The sequence below is a fragment of the Astatotilapia calliptera genome, chromosome 8 (genome assembly GCF_964374335.1).
Source record: "Astatotilapia calliptera chromosome 8, fAstCal68.1, whole genome shotgun sequence".
Taxonomy (NCBI): Eukaryota; Metazoa; Chordata; class Actinopteri; order Cichliformes; family Cichlidae; genus Astatotilapia; species Astatotilapia calliptera.
In genome coordinates this window covers 14,652,380-14,678,638 of record NC_137429.1, presented here as the reverse complement: position 1 = coordinate 14,678,638, position 26,259 = coordinate 14,652,380, and the positions used below count along the sequence as shown (strand labels likewise).

Here is a 26,259-nt window from a genome sequence, read left to right as displayed (position 1 = left end):
ATTTTAGCTGATACTAATCTTAATGTACATAAATATCCAAAGAAGCTGGGGGTGGCTGAATTGTATTGTGGGTAAAGTGAAGGTCAAATTTTGAAAATGAAGAGTAGTTAGTCTGTTTTTTCTGAACCCGCTTTTTTTAATCTGCCTATCATGAGTTTGATGGTGCCATTCAAATGATGGTTAACTAGTGGAGCACTCTTTTATGTACAATTTTGCCATTTTGCTGTCTTACTATACATGTGTTGTTCAAAGGTTACTTGCTGAATTATCTTTGCATGCATGCAAAACAAATGATAATATGTTCAATTGCCATAGACTTCACTGCTATTTTATACACTAGGAATTTATAGAAGTCAATTCAATTCAGTTTTATTTATACAGCACAACAAGCTTTGCCTCAAGGCACTTTTGAGTGGCCCCGTGCAACAGAACAAGACTTTTGGAGTCTCCCTGCACTATTGAACAGCTCTTTGAGCTCTGTTATGCTTTTCTAAGCAGTTTTTACAATGTTACTGTGGCCCTGTGTGTCCAGGAGAGACCACTGCCATTGGGGAGTGTGATTGCTGGAGTAACTGTGAATGTAATGATGATAAAGTTCAATGTACAATGCCAGGATAATGTTTAATGTCAACTTTCTGTGCGATCTGCAGCATTACTTAGCTTACTTAAAAGAACATGTCTAAGGTGTTATTACGGAGAACTGAGCAAGGTGACTTCTTGAAATTGGACTTTGCAAGTATTGGAACAGTGAAAGAAACACATTAGCAGTCAGCTCTTAAAAACTGATACTCCAGAGAAGCATGAAATCCAGCGGTTAACTGGTGTCTCTTTCCACAATGCACGTAGGGAATTAAAGTTCATCCAGTCCTGCACAGTTGGCAAGGTGTGCCTTTTTAATATGGAACCGCGCACCTGTAGAATGACCTTTGCTGCAATGCCAAAAGAAACAGAAACACAATCACGGCGATTTTTGTTTGTTTTTACCTCTGAGTATCCAAATAAAAGGCATTTGATTTCAGGGCAGGAAAGTGATGTGCTGTCTCGAATCATTATTTGTGTCTTTCTGTCATTTGCTGTTTTGTTTTTTTGTTTTGCTTTTTTAAGTGAGTGAGTATGAGAGAGTACTGACTAATTAAAATTTGATAGGATAGTCTGATAGCGCTCCTATCCTCCCCTCTCCGCCATGCGACGCTAAGACCAGAGCAGAGCAGCGGGACATAGCAGAGCAACCACCCGCTAATCCGGGCGCTTTTTGCCGTTGAGGTAATTAGATGACGGTGCACCGATCACCATCCCTGCCGCTTGCTGCTCCTGCGGTACTTGCACAGCTACCATAAGACAAATATTCTCTCTCTGACTGCGCATCGCCTCTCTCTTCCTTCAGCTGGTGTCGCTCGGTCTCTCCCCCCCTCTCCCTCTCTTTGGCTGGGAAAGCAAGGGAGAACATTAGAGCACATATACTGTTACTCTGTCTCTCCTACAGAGCTCGTAGTTACCTTGTGACTCCCACACTGGGGACTTAAACTAAAGGAGACTAGAGCAGAGGAAGACTATCTTTACCGCACGAAAGCGAAGAGCATGGCATGAAGAGCATCGCTTCTTTTTCTTCTTCCTCCTTTTCTTTTTCTTTCTTTTTTGTGACTTGAAAATAAACTACTCGATGTTTCTCTCGTCTTGAAGAGACCGACAACGGGATTTTCTTCTTCCCCCCTCAACACACACAAAAGTGGGGTCAGTCCTTAATCGAGGCGGGTGGATGAGTTGTGTGGATGTTATTTCTTGGATTTTTTCCACCGGGCTGTGTGTTACCGCGGCCCAAAGACAGCAACAGTGTGCGGAAAAGTAGATTTGTGTGTGAAACATATGGCTTCAACGAGGACGACACGGTAAGTCGTACACAGCATCCAGTCGGAGCCCGTGTTACTTTACTGCCTGAAACATCTCTGACTTATAGTGTGTGTGTGTGTGTGTGTGTGTGTGTGTGTGTGTGTGTGTGTGTGTGTGTGTGTGTGTGTGTGCGCGTGCGTGCGGTAGTGACTTTAGTCACCCAAAGGCACCGCTTCTGTTTCATGTATTTGCTCTGCTCCTGACTGCTGCTTCTATTTCCAGAGCATTATAAACCCACACAGTTCAAACCCCTCCACAAGGTATTTTCTTTCTTTCTTTCTTTTGGGGGTGGGTAGAGATGAAGCAATGCGCGTTTGTGTGGATACAAAACATCCCTTCTGCTACCAAAATTGGGGGGAGGGTGGGGGTTATAGGCTATAGGCATAATATGACACCTGCAATGAAAAAAGTCCAAAATACAGTATCATAAAGTACTTTGAATACTATGTTTATGGACCAGTGAGAAGATTCGCTCTCCGTGGTGCTGAAACTGGCTGAAGGGATTATTAATGCTGGTTTAGTAAACTGACGTCGGCTTTATTCAAGACGACTCTACATATTTGTAAGCACTCCAGAGCTGTAGTCTAGTTCAGATATCACCGAGCTATTGATTATGATTCTCTGGCTGTGATCTTAATAAGAGTAATAGTAAATGTCAGTAATTTCTTTAATGTCACCAGCACCACGCTTGTTTATGGGTATTTTTTTGACGCGATTAAGGTGGATAAAGTGAATTAAGTTGTATTTATGTTGGTCTTGAGGTTAAAAACCCATCTTAACCACGTGGTCTGTAAGTCACTTTCCTAACAGAGCGGCAGTGTCCCCGACACTACCTTGTAAGAGATCGTTCTCATGCCGTCTGAAAGAGTGTAATTTATTTTCAACAAGTAGCGTCCACGCTACAGTACGTGGGCTGTCTGTCGACTGCCTATTGCAGCGGTCCCGTCCAAAGCAGGTTACCTCACAGCAGCCTGTGTGTCTCGGATTATGAAAAGAGAGAGAATCATCCGATTACTTTAAATTACTGCAAGCTGTCGCCTCCTCAACACAAAGCAGATAGCGAGGGGAGAAAGTCAGAGGTGGCACGAGCTAGGAGTGATGTAAAGTGTGTGTAACAGGTACAATATGGTTCTGTGGGGTTTCTTTTAATCTTGATTCTTATGTTCCCATAATTGCATAATAAACCTAAACCCATCATATTAACCTTTGTATGATGGGACTCTTGCTCAGTCATGTATGAGAGTGGCTGGCACACACAGGTAGAGGAAGGCAATCAGTAATGACAAAAAACAGAATTGCTGCGGTGCCATTGTGAAGCCAAGTAAGAGGCTGTGTAACAGTGTACTCAGTGGATTATGTGGCATTGCTTTCGTGTGGCTTCCTGTAAATATGCACACAGGCAGGTGTGTGTGTGTGTGTGTGTGTGTGTGTGTGTGTGTGTGTGTGTGTGTGTGTGTGTGTGTGTGTGTGTGTGAAGAGAGGGTCAGACAGACAGAATGTGTTTTGTGAACCTGGGACCCATCCACTCCTCACCATGTCAAATCCTGTTAGTCACGCTGGATGACAGAGGCACCAGGACTTCGATTTAAATAACTGTGGCTTAGTCCTTGCCTACAAATGGGAGATTTTCTATGAAGTCGTGTTTCACTGTCGTTGAGTTAGTTACTTATTAGTGCAGAACAAGTTTGCTTTAACCTCCTCCTCTTCCTTCACCTTTTCTCCCCCAAAAATATTTTTCTTCATTTTTAACTTAGTTATTTTAGTTTAGCACTTGCGCTGTGATCATTAACCTTACATTGCGTTTGCCGTGCTTAAATCATCAAAAATCATGAGAAAGCAACACATACATGAGAAATAAAATGTGTTTACTGCTTAAATCTTCATTCTTACACTGGTCAAAACACGTCATTGTTCTTGTGTTCGAATTAAGGTGTAGAAAAAATTAAGCACAGATTCAATTAAGCAAAAATATTTGTTGTCCTAAAAATGTTAATGTGATCTTCACCTTTAGACTTTTTGCTCAAATCCATTTTTGTTTTGCACGTGTCTTCTCAAACTGTTGAGGAAAATAAGCATGTCTTTTCCAAGTAACCTGGACTAGACATTCTGAGTATTTTGTGATTTGACTGACAGAAGCTCTTCTGTGCTGTCAGAGAGACAAAGCTCTGCTGAGTTTAGGGATTATCATTTCAAATCTGGCAATACTTAATTGATGCTTTCCGTCCAGTTTTTGCAGTGGTTCTCAATCCGGGGTCCTTGAGACTCAGAAAATTCAAATGCACCTTCTGGCAAGGTAACTCCTCCTGCTCTGAATCCCAAGGTTCACAATTAGGTGCGCTACATTAGTCGTGCTACTCCCAGTGCTTATCTCTTTCAGTTGTCATGTTTTGACAAGAATGCGAGGTGATGTCATCATATCGCGGATCTAGATCTTACAGTTTTGTTCTTCGGCTCTGTACAGTACTATCCACTGCAATAAAAAAGTTGTTTTTTTCACTTGAGCTATTAAAAATGCATTAAATGTCAAAAGTTTGAGAGGATCTATTAAAAAATCAATAGAAAATGTTTCATATGGTACCAACATGAATTTCACACATGATGAAGCAGAAAGCCAAATGGATCTCAAGGATGTGATCGTCTATGGGAAATGTTTCGGTCTCTGGTGTTTGAGCTTGATACCACCATCTCCAGCAGCTGTTGCTCGCTGTTTGTCAAAGGTCTGTGTTAGAAATGCTGCACCACATTCTTCAGATTAATAGCTTATTAGATTACTGTCATCCATCCAGCCATCCATACATCATACTAACTTTCACATCTATGCACTTGCGGGAGGAAGCCAGAGTACATAGAGAACATGCAGACTCTACACAGAAGGGTCTCAGCCAGCCAGTGGATCCAAATCCAAGTCCTTATTGCTGTGAGGCAACAGTACTAACCATTACACCACTGTGCTGCCATTTTTCACCTGGCAGTGTGCCTGAATTTCGTCATTACAGCAGTTGTGAGACCAGTTTGTTGTTTAGTGTTGAACAGGAGGGCAACTGATTATGCTGATTTCTACACAGTTTCTCATAGGTGTAAGAGCTTTACACTCATATCATTACAGACACCTGGAAATGCTCTACCAACAGTATCACGCACTCCAGCAATAATAAAATGCTTAAAAATACTCCAACCCCACCAGCTGTCTTAAATTTACACTTTAACCACAGTTTTGGTCAAAAGGTTTAACACTAAAGTTTCCACTTGTTCATTTAAGATTTCATCACAGACGGTTTTTGACCTTGCACAGCCTACCAACATGTAAATGGTAATTATCTGGAGTTTGGGGATTTTCTGGAGTTTGGGAATTATCTGGACTGATTAAACTGTCACATTCAACTGGGAATGAACGTCTGGGTTTAGCACCCTCATTCGTCGTGCACCTCACCTTTCCCTGTGTCGAAGGATATTTTGGCTCTTAAGTTCCGTTTTCGTAAAGACAGGAGAGTATGCCTCCAAACACCGGTGCATTTTAAAAAGCACCTTTCACGACCTTCACTTAAATGCTCAAAGAGATATTTGCATTTCATTGCAACGTTTCAATCCATGCACCAGCATCGTTTCACTTTTTGTGCCTGACTCACACCACTCCTTAAGGGAGACTAATTCTTAGACTAACACCTGTTCTGCCTACGTTTCAGCAAACAGAGCAGTTGTATAAGACAGTTGCAGTTACTGCATCGTGATTTCTTACTCTCTTTGATCATAACTGACACAGATAGCAGTGTGACTTAATCATCTGATTTATTTCCAAACAGGGCGTTGTGGGATGGTTTTCTTTCGTCCCAATTCCTTGCGAGGCCTAGAAGGGCTTAATCTTTTGATTCCCTTTATTAATTTCAACACTAACTATAATTGCAAAAAAAGACTTATTATTATAGTTTTATTTACATCAACACCTCACACTTGTAATATCTGTTCACTCTGCATTTAGCCCAGTCCCCCCCAAGAGGCCAGACTACCTATTAGAAAGATGTCATATTGAATTAGCCACACTTGTGTAAGCAGGCCTGACTATTCATATTGCTGAGATCTGCAGTTTCTATGCGTGTGTAGAGGTATGTGCAGCCTTTGGAGACATTCACCAATTCCTTGTGTATATCAAAAGCATATGTTCTCTACCAGATCCTATTAGGGATTTTGTGAATGTGCTATATTCTCTTCAGAGCCTGCGTCTTAACAGTTGAATGGATCCAATTTTTATGTCTACAAATGATTTTTAAATGCACCCCACGATTAAAAGAGCTTGTCCGACAGGACTCATTTTCAGTGCTTCTTTCAAACACAGTTGTTTGCTGGGATGTATTATATATTTGGCATAATGCACACAATAAGCTGTTATAGATATAGTCTCCCTGATATAGTCTGACATCTGCACACATGAGTAGTTGCAGCAAATCTAAACCATTTTTGGTTTATTCGCCACACTTAATTAGGTACAATTCTTCAACTGCTCCTCAAGAAAAATGTTTAATCAGGCAATCACATGGCAGAAACTCTGCATTTAGATATGTAGACATGGTCAAGACGACCTGCTGAAGTTCAAACCAAGCATCAGAATGAAGAAGGATGATTTAAGTGACTTTGAATGCAGCATGGCTGTCGGTGCCAGACTGGCTGGTCTGAGTATTTCAGAAACTGCTGATTTACTGGGATTTTCCCCCACAGCCATCGCTGAGGTTTACAGAGAATGATCCAAAAAAAAAAGAAAAAGCATCCAGCTGGAGTTCTCTGGGCAAAATGCTTTATTGATGCCAGGCATATGAGGAGAATAACCAGACTTTGAGCTAATAGGAAGGCGACACTAACTCAAATTACTACATGTACATACCAAGGTATGCAGAAGAGCATATTTGAATACACAGCATGTTGAAGCAGATGGGTTACAGCAGCAGAACTGCACACCACTCCTGTCAAAACAGGAAGAACAGGAAACTGAGGCTTACTTCACTCAAGCTGAACAACAGAATACTGAAAAAACCTTTCTCTGATATACAGAGTCTCAATGTCTCCTCCCACATTAGAATGGTACAGTTATAACAACAACAATGCCTTTTATCAAATGTTCAGGCTGCTGCTGGTGTAATGGTGTTCGGGATATTTCCTTGGCACACTTTATGCCCCATAGTTCCAACTGAGAATCAACTGCCACATCCTACCTGAATGTCCCTTTGTGACCACAATGTAATAATCTGATGGCTGCGTGAATAACACGCCATGTCACAAAACTCAAATAATTTCAAACTGGTTTCTTGAAAATGGCAATAGGTTCACTGTGGCCTCCACAGTCACCAGATCTCAATCCAACAGAGCACCTTCAGGTATGAAAGGGAGATTTACATGGATGTGTTACTGCAAATTGGCAGAAGCTGCGTGATGCTGTTGTGTCAATATGGATCAAAGTCTTTAGGGAATGTTTCAAGTACCTTGTTGAATTTGTGCCACAAAGAATTAAAGCACTTCTGAACACAAAGAGGTTCTGAATCAGCACTAGCAAGGTGTACCTAATAAAGTGGACAGCGAGTGTATATTATCACATTCTTTTTTTTCTAAGAAAGAAATAGCTATTTATGATTTCAGACAGTTCTAACAGATCTACAACAGTTAATTGCTGTGCAGTCAGCGGAGAATACAGAAAACAGAGAAAACAGTGCTGCCGCACGCTTATGAAGAAGTCAAACATGGTGCCCAACATAATGAAATGCATATTGGATGCCAGTCTATTCTGTGAATGTTTTATTTATTCACAGCAATAAAGACAAAGACGCAAGCAAGAGTTTACTTGAGCTTGTTTGCTTTATTCTTATGTGGGCACTTCACACTGGGTAAAGTTTTGCCTGACTTCAATTGTTATGCTCCGGCTTCAGTGCAGATGTGCTGATCCTTATTGACATTTTGTTATTCTGTCTGAAAGATTGAGTTTATATTCAACAATACAACCAAGCTGATTGTGCCTAACAGGATTATCTGCCAGCTTGCCAAAACACTGCCTGGAATCTGCATATCTGGCAACGCAGGCAGGAGAAACAAAGAGGCAAATTAGCAAAAGCTGTCGAACTTATTTTCTTTGTGGCCAAATTTTCATTTTGTTTATTACTTATGAAGGGTGTTGCAAATTTGATTGAACTGTGCAAAACAAGCAACCACTTTTAATAATTCTAACAGGCAAGGGTTTTTTTTTTTAAGCAAAACAAAACACAAACAAAAAGAGTAAAGAAAAGGAAAAACAAGCCAAGTGAATTCAGATGTAGTTGTTGTTATGCTTACCTTAATGTCCCACCCCAGATATCAGTTCCCACAAGACTTGCAATTTCTTAAACTGGGTCAAAAATTAGTTTTTAGTTGTTGGTTATGGATTCCTGCACTTGCAACTTTACTAGTGTGAGTCTCAGGGTGAGATTAAATAAAACTAATTTTAATCCTGTGTGGTAAAAGTTCTGAGAACCCCTTGCCCCAGTTTAATACCCTGAGTAGCTTTCTATCTGATCAGGGGCTCCTAAAGCTCTCCAGTCCTGGACGCAATTTAGAGAGAATTTGTCAATGAGTCTTAGACATGGTAGACACGGTACAATGTTTCCAACGTGGATTCACCACCTCTGGTGTGGATACTTACTCATAATTTGACATATTGATGCAATGATACATGGCCGACAACAGTTAGTTCAATAGTAATATTTTTAGTGTAGTGTGGATGAGATTTTAAAAATAGGACATAACCAATGGGCAATGACTTAATGAAGTACCAGCCTTTCACCCATGTTGCATCCACCTAGGGCAGCATCCTTTTTCATCAGTGTTCTCAAAACACAGCTGCAGCAGTTATTTGAGGTCAGAATCCCATTTATTTCTGAGTCTAACAGCATCTCAGGGACAACATGAAGATTTTAGTGTAAATCCCATTCACATTAATGTAAATGGACACCATATAGACAAGACTGAGAGGTAATATCGATAAAATGATTATTTCTCACAGGAAATGGTATAAAAGAAATGGGCTCCTGGATATAAATCCATATATAAGGGATTAAATTATCACCATTTGGTAAACCTAATTGCAGAGAGTCAGGTTTGCAGCTTCTTTGCATAAACCCTGACAGTGAGCAGACATACCTGACAGGATGCTCAATAGTGAGTTAATTACAAAATGTAATGATATATTTACACCTTCTATTGTTAACATGCAGTTACATTCATAGCTGTTCCAGTCAATATTTTGATTTGGGCAAAAAGATAAAATGACTGAAGTGTCACTGGTGGTGACAAATGCAAAGAGCATTTTATACAAACATTGCAGCTTCCCAGAGCATCTTAGACTTAAACTTATTGCTGCGGTTTTTCAGACCTTACCTTTGTAATCGATGTTCATTTCAGGAGCAGCAGCTGGCTATTTTGAGTGAAAAAACAAAGACGTAATAAGCAATCAGAGTAAATCAGTTACATGTTTGTGAGGGTGGAGACCAAAAGTAAGCAAAAAAAATGAAGTTCACACTTGGCCAGAAACTTGGCACAAAGTTGCAGGATTCAAAGGTGAGTATTTAGGGTCTACTTTTAAAGGCCACAGCATGAAATGTGTTATTTGTGACGTGCAGTGTTGGGAAGGTTACTTTTAAAATGTATTCCGTTACAGAATACAGAATACATGCCCCAAAATGTATTCTGTAACGTATTCCGTTACGTTACTCAATGAGCGTAACGTATTCTGAATACTTTGGATTACTTAATATATTATCATGCTTTTTACAACTACGTGAATGTACTATTGCTGTGATTTATTACTGTTACTGAAGGTTCGCGGCTCCGAACCGTAGTAAAGGGACCGCTGACTGATACAGCGGGTTCCGTGTTGGGCTCGTAGCCGAAAAATAGCTTTACTTTGTTGTGTGGGTCAACTTTGCTTGCGAGAGACAGAGAGAGGTGTTGAAAGGCTGCTCCAACGGAACTTATTGTTTCGAAGGAAAACACGAACACGGCGTACAGTCGAGTCTTAATAGCTTACTTACAACTGGGCTCGTCAGGCACTCTTCTTGGCTGAAGTGGTTATTATTATATTTACATGCTTCCAGCTCCCGTTTTTGCTCGATGACAACTCGTACTTTTCCACTCGCCTTTTTCTCCCTCCTCGCGTTCACAGACACATAACGGGTATGGCAGTCCATTCTCCCTGCAACACGGACTACACTGCCCATGATGCTACATTCTTTAGAGCATTCTGTAGCATTCTGCCTATTAGCTTAGCACAACAACAACAACAACAAAAAGGCGCTCTCTCACCCAGGAAACACTAGAGAGAGAGCGTCAGTTCTCTCCAAACTCCAACAGTTACAAAAGCCGTTGTGGTCACTGGTTAGTTGTTAACTGTATCCGTTTTAGATGGTGAGCATACTTATTTGTTTTCTGGGGGTTTTGTGTTTTCTGGGGGTTTGCTGCAAATATCTGCCTGCTGCAGTTGAAAATAACTATAAGGGTGGTGAGAGTAACAGAAAATTTGTGGACGGTTAAACAGTGATCCTTTAAATATTGTCTGTAAGCATAGGAAATACTTTCTTTTACTCAGGCATCTGGAGATAAATAATTCAACAGCTATGCATTCCCTTCCAAACATAACCCTCTGCTGTGCCTCAGATACTCTTTTAGCTCTTCTGTAGAGTGAAGGATATGTATTCAGGTATTATTATAATTACATTCTGTATAGGATGTGTTATTTATTACAAGGCATACACTTCATCGATAATAGGTAATATATATAAAGTCTTGCTTTCTCCGAGAATTTGCTGCATTTGGACGGTCACAGATGATCGCGCTGGAAAGTTAGCATTTCTCATTTAAGATCTGAAGATGCTCTGGGGCTGTAGAGTGATACACTCCAGAGTGGTAGTCACTTTTAGCGCACACACACGTCTGCAAAAAAAAAGTAATTGACATAAATAAAACAAAGCACAGGGTCTGAGTGAGATTTGATTTATTTATGCATTTATTTGTGATTAATTTGCTGTTTTCTGTGTGTCAGGGACAGAATACACAACCATCTGCAACAATAGAGAGTGTTTTTGTGTATGCGTGTGTGGGCGTCTGTGTGTTCGCGGCCACATGCTAAGCCACAGAAGGTTTCCAGTGTTAAGTCTCCCCTCTGGCTCTGTGAGAGAGAGAAGGAGGGAGATTACAGTGCCTATTGCCAACTTCAAAGTGTCTACTGGTGTTGTGCCAGGTCAGCATGTTTACACAGGAGAATTGGTGTTGGGACACACAGGATCATAGGCACACACACACACACACACAGTCTTCTGCATGCACATGTGTAGACACACCTTATCGCCTGCTCTGGCTCCTGAACATGCACGCACACACAACGCGCACACTGCCCAGAGTGTATTGGTCTTATCAGTGGTCCCAGTGAGTTAGGGGAGGCATTTAATCAGGGTCAGCGCACAGCTCTTGGCATCAAACTGATTCCACCATCTCTCTCTCTCTCTTCCTCCTCTCTTCCATGTCTTTTTTTTTCTCACTGCTCACTCGACTTTTCGTGTAGTCGGCTAAATATTGCCCAGCAACAAAGTTTTGTTCCGAAAAAGTTAAAACTGGATCACAGGAGGCTTCAAAATAGTTTCACTTTTCATAAACTTTTCCAGCTACTTTTGAAAACATTGTAATACTGTTGCCGCCTTCACAGTTACTCATTTGGACCTGTGTGGTAAATAAAGTGGTTTGAGTTAAATCAATAGTTAGACATTCTGGGAATTGCACACATTTGCTTCTGCTGGTGGAGTGTTAGCTGAAAGGGCACAACATAACAGATGGAAATGGAGGTCCAGCTAACCTGGATCTGTCCAACACGTACACCTAAAGAGACCAGCTATTAAATCACAGCCGATATAAAAATAGATAAAACCTTTTTTAATCCCACGTGTGTATGTAGACTGGATTTGGCCCCCTTTTATCTTCAGATCTGCATTAATTCTTCATGGCATAGATTCAACAAGGTAATGGAAACATTCCTCAGAGATTTGGTCCGTATTGACGTGATAGCAATTGCTGCACGTTTGCACATCCATGATATCTCATATTAAACCACATCCCTAAAGCTGCTCTATTTGACTGAGATCTAGTGACTGTAGAGGCCATTTGATTGAACCAATTAGAGATTATTTGAGGTTTGAGGCTTTGCACATCATCCTTCTGGAAGCAGCCATCACATGGGTACACTGTGGTTCCGTTGTGTCGTGAGTTCTCAGAATTGGCTCCCTGAGCAAAAGAATGACAACACCACGGGACGAAAGTTTGATACCATCATGGGGAAGCTCGCGGTTCTCCAACGGGAGATTGAGAGACCTGTGTCGGAGTGTTAAAGAACAGCTTTGAAATTCTCATGAGTTGTTTGCAAAAGAAAAATCACCATCATAATCCGGCTACCCCTTCGGCGCCACCTGTGGGCTCAAGGCTGGAGCCGAACAAAAACTCCCTGATAACGACTGTGTTGAGTCTGTTCCTTCCCATTCCATGCAAGGCCACCTGGGTTGGCTGGAAGACTGTTTACTTAGCCTGGCAGGGCCAAGGACACTGTCTCAGCTGAACTATGGACGCGCACATACATACATATACTGATACTGATAAGCACTCACTGACGCATCACCCTCCCTACCCCGGATCCAACGCCACCTCCAACGCTTACCTCTGATGTGGATATCGAGTCAGTCAGTCGAAGATTGCAGCGGTCCCAGATCAGATGTACACACTGGAACACTTTCCCATGTTGCTTGTCTGTGTTTATTGTGCTATGGTGTGTTGATACCTGTGCATTCCTATATTATCCCTTTGTGTTACACATTTCGATGTTTTTTTCCTCGCTGCTTAGCCTGACCTGTCTCCCCAATGTGATGTTTGTGTATTGTATGTACAGTCGGCAAGGTCTGTCATCTCGGTTGTGGGCAAAAGACCTGCAACTGACAAATAAAGGCTATCTCATCTCATCTCATCATCTCAAAGGGCACATTTAACAACACTCAGTTGGTACTGAGGGGCTGAAAGTGTGCCAAGAAATGATCCCTCAACCATTACACCTCTGCCACAAGCTCAAACCATTGTTACAAGGCAGGATGGATCCATGCTTTCATATTGTTTACTCATCTTGTTCCGAATTCTGCAATCAGTACGCAGGCTCCTCAGACCAGGCAACATTTTTCCAATCTTCAGCTGAGCCTATGTGAATTGTAGCCTCAGCTGCACCTGGGGCGCTTCATCTGCTTTAAGGTTTGACATGTTGTGCATTCTGAAATGCTTTTCTGTCTAAGTTAGTTGTAATTACCTTCTTGTAAGCTCAAAGTAGTTTGGCAATTCTCCTGTGATCTCTCTCATCAGCAAGACATTTTTGCCCAGAGAGCTGCCGCTCACTGGGTATTTTGTTTCTTGGAGAAATAAATGCGTGAGAAAATCCCAATAGATCGGTGTTTTCTGAAATACCAACAGTCATGCTACACTCATAGTCACTTAAATCAAGTTTCGCCCCTATTCTGGTGCCTCTGCTGGATGTGTTGGCAATAGGTTCAAATCAAGGGCAAGAGTATGTGACTAGTAAGGGTCCCCAGGCGAGACCCTCAACCACGTTGAGGAACCAGGACATGCTGATGACAAATGGACTGAGAACATGGAATTGATATGCTGCACATTGCAGGATGAATTTTAATAATTTAGGAGTTGGACTTTTCCTTTGTTGAGAAAACAAATAAAAACACAAAGAAGCTGAAATAAGCTTGGCAATCTTTATTCAGTACCGAATCTTACAGATTCTTACCGGTGATTTAATTAGAATAGTTTAACATTTTAAATTACTTCTACAATATTTTAAGGTCACGGAAAGAGAATTTGTGCGAAGTAATACACAAGAACATAAATTGACAAATTGTGGAAATATTCATATTAAATGCCAGTTTTGGAGACTTGACATCAAGCTTAAATATGCAGCGACTTCTTAAAATCCTTGCAGTTTGAAGGTTGCGGACCTTTTGTTTAGTCCCTTACTGCTAAAATTCCCCACATTCCAGATTACAAAACATCTTGTCGAGAATTAACATATCTTTACATAATAACGTATTATAATGAGTAGCTTCAACTGAGCCTCATTCAGACTTTTCTTGAAAGACAATATATGGCACGACTGAGCATCAAGTGGAATCCTAGACAAGCAGTAAGATTTTAGTAGGATCAGCAGACTGTTATCTGAGCCGTGTTGTCGGCTGTGTCGTGTCAAACTGGGGCAATACTCTCTTTGTTTTCACGACATAAAAAGATAGTGGCTTTATTTGTTTTCCTTTTTTCAGAGCATTAGCAACTTAATGTTCTTTGATGTACAGGAGCTGATGCATGTTTGATGAACACGCTGTGACTAAGAAGATAATTGAAACGCAAACGCTTAGTTTGCCACCTATTTCCCTCCAACAGTTTCCTTCTCTGTGTTTTTCTCCTGCTCCCTTTCCCGCAACCTAAAACCGACCGAAAACTTTACGACCAATTATTTTCACCCGTTCACCCGTGTGCTCTCCCCCATCCATTCTTCATTCTCCCCGCTGTTGTTAATATTTAACAAAGCTGTCAGATTTGAAGTGTTTTGAAGATGGTAAGTGTTTCTCTGTTGCTATCCAGTATAATACTCATGACCTTGTTTTTCAAAGCAAGCAGTTGAGGGGTTTTTAATATGTTCTTTGAGGCAACAGCACTTTTGCATTATTGTTGACTTAATTGTTTTTCACTTGTTTGTCAAGTGTTTAGTGTAAATATTCTCACAAATTATTTAATATCAAAACTCTCTGATGGGAATAAACCAATGATCCGAATCTTCTTTAACACACTGTAACATATAACAACGCAGGATCTGCTTTCACCAGCTGGAATCACTGGATTACACATTTGCTAATTTATTCAGTCACTTCATTAATAAATTATGAAATAATGACTGAAACAGAGCTTTGCGCCCAAGTCCCGTGTTTGCCGATCAGTGCTCTGCAGATCATTGGATCAGCAGCGTTGCAGCTAGACTCAGGTGACAACGTTTAAGCAGTGTTGGCACCTGTGGATTGCGTGCAAGCCTGTTCCAGCGCAGTATGTCAGGTCTGCACAGCGAGGGTAGGAATTAGTTCACTAGGCTGACAGAGGCAGGTTATATAAGTCTGAAATTTTAATGTAGGGAATTCAGTGAGAATGGAGAGCCCTGGTCGGAGCTAACAGTGGTATGGGTTTGACTCCACGCCAGCTACTTGCAAGAACGTGTTATAAATGTGTCCATTACTCCTGAATACCTGCTGTTAACAAAAATAGACCAAAGTAGACTTGAAGTGAATGAATTTAGAATTTTCAGGGAAACATGTAGCCTATTAAAATGCAACACTGCAGACAGAGAAGAATTCCAACCCACATTTTTTTCCATCATAGATGCCTGTCACAGTCCAGTAGACATTTCCTTGTGATAGATGTCATTCCATGTATGCCCTACAATAAATGAGTGACAGTGGTTTCCTTCCTACAGACTCCCATTTTACAGGCTATAAATTTATGCTAGCTGTTTAGCTTTTTTGTCTTCAATTACTTACCAAAAGTAGTTTATAAATACATTTCAGAGTCTCACTTTAAACTCATCATTTTGGTTTTATACACAATGTTTTCAGACTTAAATAAAGAAAAACATAAAAATATACAATTTATTAAATTAAGGGAAACAAAAACGGAAAACCAAAACAATCGACTCTTCTTCTTGTTTTTAGCAGTGAATAGGGACACTGAACAATTAGTATAAAGCAGGTACCACTTTTGAATGTTTAAATGTTTAATATCTCATTTTGGAACCCAACCAGCGCACGTCTATGTGGTGCTTCTGTTGCAAGCTCACTCATTGTTAGCTGGAGTTTTTCACACAAAAAAAAGTATCTGACTGAGGGAAATTGAACCTACTATGACATTAGAGGTGAAATCAACCACATTAAATGAGATGTGAGATTTAATGCCACCCGTACAGTTATGTGACTGTGAAATAATTGAGGAGAAGGGAGGTGAAGGCTATCTGACTGATCAGCCATGGTCACTAGTGGCAGCACAATCTGTCATAGTTAACACCTACTTACTCCATGTTAACCACGGGGCATGCCTCATTATTCACTCCCTCACATGTGAGAGGCAACATGTGAATACATCAGCACATGCACTATTACTATGCTCCGTTGTGTGATGCATTGCAAAGATCTGCCCAGGAAGAGAAAAGGAAAAAAATTATGAAGGCTTAAAGAAAGACAGGAAATAAATGTTCAGTCCACTAATAAGGAGCTATAGGCTTCATATTTTGATGTAGAGCAAAGACACAGGAGTGGTTATGGCTATACTGACACATTGTTTAGCTCACCAGTGATGATTTTTTTTTAATTTCAGTACAAGATGAAATATGTATGGGGTTGTTTGGTAAGGGTGTCAATCATGAGCAATAACAAACTCTCTTTCAGGACAGCTCTAGCAGCATCCAAGTAGTCGTAATAACTTTAAACCCAATTAGCCAGCGGAGCTTATCCTCCCTCCTCCACCCTTTAGACATGCCCATGCCTGCAGGATCACTGACAGACAGACAGACAGCTTGTAGTTAAGTTTAAAAAGATCTGAAAATGTGCAAGCAGTGGCATGCAATTCAGTTAAATTAAATTAAATTATTCATATATTGCCAATTTACAACAGCAGTTACCTCAAGGTTCTTCATGTTATAAGGTAAAGAATCCCAGTAATCGCATGACACCTTATCAGTGAGCTTGTGGTGACAGCGGGAAGGAAGAACTCCTTTTTTTTACTCCCTTTTTATAGGAACCAGACCCAGGGAGGAGCACCCATCCACCCTGACTGGGTGGGGGTGAGGGGAGGGAGAAGAGAGCAGAGAGAGACAAAAGGCAAACTATAGCAAAGCGAGACAGAGTTTATTCATTGTTAATGATTAAATACAGTAGTGGTGTATGAACCACTTTTTTGCAGTTCATATTAGTTCAACAACCACACAATGATTGTGTCTGTTCCAGAGGTGGGTGTTTGTCATGAAGGACTCGTACTATCTTTCTAGCCACATGGGTTTTGATTGTGCTTAATGCAACCAGCAGTTTGTCTGGGTCCTTTTCAGTACCACAGTGTCAGGTTCTTGTTTTAAGTCTGTTAAATTTTGCTTCCTCTTTCGTCACAGACTCTTGTATTTATAGTGTTCTCATTTCCTTGTTTTCCCATTGCATTACTGTATTTACTCACTGTATTGTATGTTGTTGCTGCTGTGTGGGTTTTTTTTTTTTACATCCTGTTTTATTTTGGCAATGCCTTTCCTTCGTTTTGTCCCCTGTGCTTTTAATTCCTGTCTTTGAAATTCTAGCCACCAAATTGCAGTCTGTATTTGTTGCCATCTTGTCTACAGACAGAAAGAGTGACAGTAAAACTTAAAAAAGTGCAATACAACATTGCTAGGGACCAAAGCAATAGCAGGAAGGCTATACATGTTTGTAACCAATCATCCAGTAAGGAAATGCACATTTTACCCTGGTAACCAGTGGTTTCTGGGGTCAGTTTAAAGACTTGTGTTGCTGAGGACTAACTCTATGACTAGACTAGAACCACCAAAATGCTATAATGGTTTCAAAACACGAGTCCACAAACCAGCGAGTAAACGCATGAATTACACTGAGATACAATCTGTGGCAATAACTGCCTTGAGGTCATTAGTTAACAGCATCTATCTGTCAAGAATTAATACATTGGATATGTGGCTAAATTGTCCTCAGCTGACCTTACTTCCCTCATTGGATCTCTTAGTGCCCACTAATTTAAACTGGTCTTGCTTTACCACCTCTGCTGTATTTAAATAATTCAAGACTGCAAATAATATTGCTGGTATAGTGTTACTAATATATAGTATAATTAAAAGAAACACTTATGTTTATACCTTGCTGCTTTTTAATGCTTTAGTGCATAATTACCCTGTAAAATGTGACACACTTATATTTGCTACTTTTCTTGCTTTCTTTTATCTTGAATCTTTTATTCTGTTCCTCGTTTAAGTTACCATATTTATTTTGTCATCTTTTCTCTTTTCATTCTCAGTTGGCTTCCATGCAAACTTGCTTTTCATTTTCTTCTTCTGTTTGCACTTCCAGCCCCTCTCTGCTGTCTGGCTTTGTCAATTTGTTGTATATTCACAAATGTTGTTCTGCATTGCCCATTTCCTTCTTTTTCCTTCTGGGTTGACACAACTAATCGATACATATATTTCCGCAGCCTACATTTTGTTTTATTGTGCTTTCCACGAGCTCAGCAATAGTAGACTGATTACATCTAGAAAACCCTTTGAGGCAGATGCAAACAAATTCTACAAATTGCTTCATTCATTTGGTAGCACTTGAGGTAATGTTACTGCGACAAGTGTCAGTTTTTGTTGACATGAATACGTGGCAGTGTAATCCTATCTTTTAGTATTCTGGCTCCAATACTGCTTCAAGTGCCACTGAAAATATAAAAATTGCAACTTGAGTACAGATGAAACCCCACAAAGCAGCAGAAGACAAACTTGAAAGCCTTATAATGAGAGTTTGCAGTGAGAGTTTGCTCAAAGGTGGCATTAAGAGAGCATTAAAACATCTCACTGCTATACAAACAGTTAGCTAGCTTTAACTAGCAATAAAAGGAAAACTTTATTGCATTTTTACATTTTCCTTATTTACTTATAAACTTATTTATTGGGCTCTGTTCCTGCCTTTGTTTATCTTTTCTGCTCTTGTTTGAGTAGAAGCCTTTTGGCTACGAGTATTTTTATTCTACTCAGACAGAACTTTGTTACCCTGGATAATAAAAGGAGCATGGAACTGCACTGCTCATTGAAAGAGGAGTGAAAGAAGCCATCCATGTCCACTGTGAATGGCCCTCTTTGAACAGAGGCGGTGGCTTACGCCCACTCACATCCTGGGCCATCTGACCTCAGGAAATCACGTGTTAGGGTGGGGCCAGATTTCATAATGGGTTTACCCAAAACCTTGGCTGATTGTGACCTACACCCGTTTTCACACCTTAGCTCATGTGATTAGGTAGAGGATCAATAGGGCGTTCATGACCCTGCTGGGGACACTCCCATAGGGCTTAAAATCTGCGACTCTTCACCAATTACTCTTAGAACTGAAGAAGCTTCTCGGATGAGAGGTGAAACGTCTTCAAGGAAACTTAAAGAAGTCCAGATTCTTTTCTTTCCAAGTTCCTTAGGTTGCATTCTTATATATATATATATATATATATATATATATATATATATATATATATATATTATATATATATATTTGCACCTTCCTTTATCTGGGAGTTTTTGTTTCTTCTTGTTCTGAAACTCTTTTTCACTTATTGAAAACTATCAATTCAGAACCTTAGCATTAAGACCAGAGGCTTTAAAAACAGTTTGAAAATATGTGCTTACTTTCTGTCTCTTACTAAATATTTTTCTCTGTCCACTTGGGCGCAGCAAGGGAAATGATGTTATTTGGCTACCATTTCTTCACACTAGCAGGTGCCGCCTGTCCCTGTGACACTTGCTGAGATTGGCAGAACAGTATGAGCCTAGTCAACACTGTGGATATGTGTGTGTGTGTGTGTGTGTGTGTGTGTGTGTGCTCTCTGATGCTGCTGCATTATATCCCTAATCAGCATGTTGCAATCCCACCGAAGTGGTTTAATGGCTGTTCAAACTCCAAATGCAGGGGCACGTATTACTGTAAATCTCATCTATATGTGTTCTCTAGACTTCATTTGATAGAATTATACAAGCTTATGCAAGGAACAAAAAGCAGACTCTAAATGTTGTCTACGTGTGCAGAATTATTGGAAGCTACTCTTTTGTTTTATGTTTCAAAGTCCACTTAAACACTGAATGATACACAAAAACGAAATCCTATTGAGTCAATAGGATTTGGGGAAAAAAAAAAAAAACGTCACCGTGCTTTGTGTTTTGCCGTCCTGTCACCACGGCTCTGTTACAGACCATCCTACAAGCAACGAGTCGCGGATCATTTTGCTCTCTGTCCAGCACACTTGAGCCTGACAGTAAACCCCACAGTAAGTTGCTCAGTAAGGCTGTCAGCCATCTGTTGGAACAGAAAATAAGAGGGAAATTTCTTGTCTTGGCAGCATAGAAACTGTGAAAGATACAAAGCAAACAGAACACTGAAAAAAGAAACAGACAGACGCACACTTACACAAGCAACACAGGCAGGCAAAACAGACGGACTGACAGAAAAGACATAGTCAGATGTCGGTCATGACAGCTAAAGGAAAATATTTTGATTTGTTGTCTTTTTCTGCGCACACACATATACAGTCAGTCAGAGTGACAGCGAGAACCTCTCATCAGTCACACGCAGCGACAAGAAGCTGATCACAAACAAAAAAGGAGCTGAACAACTTGAGACAGCATGTCATCGTCTCTATTTTCTCCTATTGTTTCAGGTTAACTTACGTAGCTTCTTTATATTACTATTTTTTAACAAAACACATGTTATCTATCAATATTGCATCTGTTTAAAGCCCAAATTTTCGTTTTTTCCAATCCAGAGCTTGTCTGTTTCATTTGTTCGCTTGTTTTTAGGGCCCTTAACTTTTTTGTTTGCCATTGTTTCTACCTTATTATCTTCTTTATCCTTCCAATATGTTGGCTATACCCTCTACTTATTTCCTCCCCACCCTGCGATCAGTATCCTCTTGTTAACATGTGATGTATCGACTCCCAGGTCTAGGCCTTTAATGCGTCTTATGGGCACCTGTCTTTCCAAAATGCCACTTTGCTGTTTCCCTTGTTGAGTTCACAAAACTAGTCAGTTGTCATTGTGCCTTTTACAGACTTTTATTAGCATAAATCATTTATAGCACACCTTTAAGCTGAGCTTTTAAAAGCTCACAGTGTCCCATGCACCAGTATTTTAATGCCTTTGAAACTGCCCATCTACTGAAGATTTGATAAGGAGTTTTAAGGAGCACATAAATTAAACCCTGACATCATCTCTATGGTCAAAACTGGTCACGGTACGACGACAGAAACTTCAAGGGTTTAGGAAAAATGTTGGACTCAAAATTGTGGGTTTGAGTCATCACTTAAGTGTATTTCCATGTTATTATTCCTTTTTTTTAAAGAAAGTTTAAACGAATCAATAAAAAAGGTAGAAGACAATTCTTGTATAGAAGCTTTTGCTTACTAAAAAATATAAAAAGGACACCAAAGGTGATGTTTAAGAACTATATTGGACTCTTTGGAAGTATTTTTGTCAATCATGACAAGATGCTGAGAAAAGACTAGAAGTCGATGGTGATTCAGGATCCAAATTTTTGCTTGGTTAACCTTGTTCAGATATATTATAGCTGCACATAAATGTATTTATTGATTTTCTACAAATAACTAATCTAGATAACTGCTTTAGCTATTTAGGATGCTATAAACGAATCATTGTCATAACTTATGCTCTTCTCGGTTGCTTGGTTAATATCAGGTTCTGACAGGGAGGCATAAAAGCAGCAGGATTGTCTGTTAACGTGTCCTATTGAAGCAATGCGGTAAATTTAACCTTTTTTTTTTAATAGAAGTAGGTTTTGCGTTGGTGTAAAAACAGGATGAAATGCAACACTTTAAACAAAGCCATTATGTAATATTGCTAATTAGCTATGTGCTGTGGTTGCTAATGCAATGTAACCATTTGGAGCACTCAATACGTGGTTAAAGCAGGCTGGTTCAGTAACTGATTGTTCAGATAAAGAGTGGTTTGGAAATGCATCAGAATAATGGAAACTCTAAATGGAAAAAAAAATCAAGGTATTAAGCAAACCTTTGAATCAAAGCAGTCACCTTTAAAGTTCAGGGCGCAGACTCTGGCTCTTTCCTATTTTCTCTTTTCTTCTGTCTGTGTAGTACTGACATGGACAAAGTCTCCTTCTTTTTTTCTTGCTTCCTTTTTCCTTAAGTAATCTCTTGTTGCCACCACCCCCCCCCCCCCTCCACCCACCCCTCCTCTTGTTCTCTGTTTTCTCCGTTTCCTTTTTCTGTTTCCACTGCATTTCCACGTTTCCTCTTCGTTTCCTTTGTCTGAGTCTCTCTCGCGCTCGCTCGCTCTCTTCTGGGTGTATTTCCGCTCCTCTCTGGAGGAATAAAAGTTTTTGAAGTTCCACCAGAGGAGAAGCGCCTTCAGCCCTAATACACTTCATCCTGGTTACTGACGCTTACAACATGGCCTACTATTGTCTGCCAGAGTGCTCTGTCAACTTTAGGGAATTAAACATGAGGCAGCGACTCAGCCCAACACAGACATGCACACACAGAAAGAGTCTCACAGTTGTGATCCAGAACTTCTTTTTTCACAGAGATGAGTCCAAAAATGTATATGAAAATGTGTTTTTATTGATACAAGAAATTCCTTAGATGGATTGTTGCTGTTCTTAAATTGATTTTTTTGTGATATATCTGTCTAGCTGTCTGACTGGGCAACATTGTTTTAATTCCCTGTAATTGTCTGGTACTGACGTCTTTTATTACATCAACTAGCACAACGCTGGCAACCACTGACAAGGAACAAGCATTAAAAATGAGCTTTGACACAATATAGCTAACATCTATGTGGCACATTTCTCTTAAAATAAACCAAAAAATGTATACTTTGGTGTATTAACTAGTTATGCAAAAAACAAGTGCAGTGTTTTGATGTGGACTGCAGGCCAGGTATTAACACTGTGTTAGTACTGTGTGATTATAATGCAAAGGTGCATTCAGTAACTGTTATCAAATATTCTGTGTCATGCATGATGCAAAAAGAATCCTTGTTTTTAGCTCTATGATCAAATATTCCACCGTTAAATCTCTAAAACACATGTTTGCATGTATAGTTGACTGTAGCACTGATAAAGCAAAGTTATATTTATTCAACCAGGAAAGCCAACTGGCATAAAATAACTTCTGCACTCTTAGACTTCTTTTTTAAGTGTGTCCTATTTAAGTTCGCCATATGGATACAAATAATGATTTCCAAGCCTTTTTTTCCCTTTTTTTCTGTAATTAAACATAAATTTAGCATTTATTAAAGTGGATGGCAAATTTGGGACACATTAACTTTATCAATATCACTTTAAAATAAGTGGCACAGCCTGTCAGTGTTTTCAAGCCTGATAATTCTGATTAAAGCTGCTGGGATTTTCTGTCTGTATCTCTTTAATTGTGATTGATCTACACTTAATCAGGAAGCTGGGGTCATATTGCTTGGCAGAAGCACAGTGTAATATTCTTTTACTGAGGCGAGCTTTCATTCAGATGAACTTCCCCATCTTGTTTGCATATTCAGCGTAGACATTTAGGCTTAGTGAATCAACAAAAGACCTTCTGATTAAATCAGTATTTATTGATTACAAATGTCTGTTGATAATACAGTACTGTAAAAAAAACTTTTGAGCCCCTTCATTTCTGTTTTCTAGGAGAATGTGAAATAGGTGCAGCAATTTATTGGAACATGGGCAAACAAAAGTGGAAATCCAGTATATAAGGCAGATTTTTGGCTGATAGCGCTTTGGGAATCATCTTGTTGGTGCAAAAATACTGTTTTGTGCCTGTCAAACTTTGATATCTTTGACATTTTTCATAGATTCAACTAAAGAAATCTGAGCAAATTATGTGTCTTTGTGATAGGCTATGCAAAAGATACCATCTGAAATGGGCTCTTTATGAAGTTTTCTGTCATGTTGTGTAGACAGAGCACTGGCTCATGTCTTAGGTGGATTTTTAATGTCCGAATGATTCATGGAACATTCCTTCCTTCACCCACACGCTGTGCCGGCAGATGACCGCCCCTCCCTGACCCTGCTTCTACCTCTTCCTGTTAAAAGGGTGTTTTTCCTTCCTACTGTCCCCTAAGCACTTACTCACCCAAGTTTGTCAATGCGATAACTTGAGTACAAGGTGACGCCGGGTTTTCGAACTGATACCACAGTTTTATCACCTAATCTCATTGACCTTGACCTCAAAGTCAGAGTTCATCTTTTTAATATGACGTCTAATAAAGCACAAATCTATACCTACGATTAATACTGCCATGGTTGTTAAGGTTTGAGGTTATGAACTCAGTGATTTTAACTTATGAGAGTCTCACTTCAAAGGGTGACTGGGCTTCAAAGGCAACTGTGACTCATTATTGTTTGTGTGACAATTAAAATAATTGTTGTTGAGTGGCTACATACTTAATCGAAAGTAACATCTTGACCCTGAAGCACGTTTTATTTTTTAAACCATTTTTAGAGGAAACTGATGACAGCTATTATTCAAAATACATCTAAATTTCATTTGCATACTGTATCTGCTATGCTTATACACATCATGTCCATAATAAATGCCATGACATATTTAGCCTGTACGCTTTAGGATATCTGTATGCTTGTAGTTGCTCAATGTACAAATTAAATATGCATCATGGGATTTTGCTAGGAGTTAGGAGTTAAGGTTATTTGAGAACCTTGAATATAGCATCACCTGTGGTTGATTATTGGGAAAAAGGATTAAATTTATGATATAAAATTGACCCAATGATGTTGAAAAAAAATCCACTAATACTTTATAACTCTGACAAATTATGTTTTGTGTTTCATTTGTCATTTAAATACACTTCAAACTCACCTTTTGAGCTCTTTGGTGTTTTATCAGGATCATAATATGACATCCATGCTTCCCTAAGGAGGTTAATCAGCTTTAATGAATGATGCCATGATTTTTAAGGGTGAATGCAAGCAGATGATTAGAGCATTCCTTCTTTTACTAGTCAGCACCAGAAATACTTGCTGGTATCATATTTTATTATTGTTAATGGAAATAAACTATCAGTTGTAAGATGTTACTCAGCAAACTGCCTCTAGTCCCAGCAAACAGCAGCAGCTCGCTTCGTGATGGAAGGTTGTAAACAAGCAAGGTGAAAGGAGAGCTGATCTAAGCAGGCAAAGAGGAGGAAGAGACTGCTTTGAAGATAGTGGTTACTAACAGGGAGCTAATGGAGCTAACCGGCTAAATAATTATTCACAGTTGCTTTTAGCAACTATACAAAAACATAAAACACAAGCATTAGCTATGACTGTAACATGGCTATTTATGAAAGGACACAGATAGCCAACTCCTGTATTTTGGCTGTGGTAGAGTAAACTGCCATATTCTCTCTTGTAATCTGAACAATGCAACACTACATTGAGCAGAAGGGCATGGATGCAAAGAAGAAAAGCCTGCTAGCGCTAGCACCACTAACAGCAGCAAAGTGAGCTGGCATTTTGTTATGCACAGTGCAAACCGCCACACAATTTAGCTGCAGAATATGATTAATTGATTCAGTTAATCACATTGTGCTGTATGTATTTAAGTGCAATGAATCAATTCATAAATACACACATAAAATCTATCAAGACAGTCGCTTAGCAACTTATCTCCTTTAGCTTATTTTACTTTGTGGATGTTTTCTGAGTAACTGACACTATAGTTTATTAGTGTGCTCACTTGATTGCTTGGTTTTCAGTTTTGTTATGCATTTTATAGGATTTTTAATAGCTAAACACAGTTGCACAGCTGAAATTCCACTATAAAGGTTCCTTCGTGTCCAAACAGTCCTGGCTAGTTTGCATTGTTTAGACTCTCACCCTCTATCGGTGACTTCTGTATGTCATTATGTAACACACTGGCATAATTTTGTTTGGCCCTTTAAAAAAAAAAGAAAAGAATAAACAGCTGCCTCGCTTGCAGTTTTGGTTCAAACTTTGATTGATCTGGGTGGTTCATGTTAGAAGGGGGAGAAGCTCTGAAAATGTCTGCATATTTAATAGAAAGAGGCACTGTGTCAATGTACAGGATGAAAACAATGATGTGTGTAAGATGTGCACTCAAAGTTTTGAAACATTTAGGACTCATAAAAATTAGACCCAACTGCCCACAGGCCTAACACCTCCGTGACTGGCCCCGGGGCTGACATACCACCACATCACACTGGAGTAAATGCAACTTGCTAAAGTAACAGAAAGACAACTGTGATGTCTACAGGCATGGGGGGAAAAAATGGAGAAGCCCATTAACCACAGGTCCCCACAGACTGACCGGATGGGGTAACCTTCCAAACAAGCGAATCCCTCATTATCGAATCTTTCATTCAAGAATCATTTCCAGTGGATCAACTTCTAGATCTTTTACAGTTTTTCCACACATGAATTCTTTACAAAAGCAGAAAGACGAACTGCTCACCCATCAGTACTTCATTTTTCGACCTTATGCTCGGCAAATTCATTGACACAACCACTCCAATC

The 26,259-nt window shown here is 39.8% G+C and overlaps 1 protein-coding gene across 1 annotated transcript in view; it reads left to right on the top strand.

Moving 5' to 3' along the window:
* Positions 1-676: 676 nt before the first annotated feature.
* LOC113019379 (protocadherin-15-like) overlaps positions 677-26,259 on the top strand; it is a 229,357-nt gene continuing 203,774 nt past the window's right edge. Inside the window, exon 1 of the mRNA XM_080305485.1 lies at positions 677-1,886. The gene's annotated coding sequence lies outside the window, so the exon portion shown is untranslated. The remainder of the gene's footprint in view (positions 1,887-26,259) is intronic.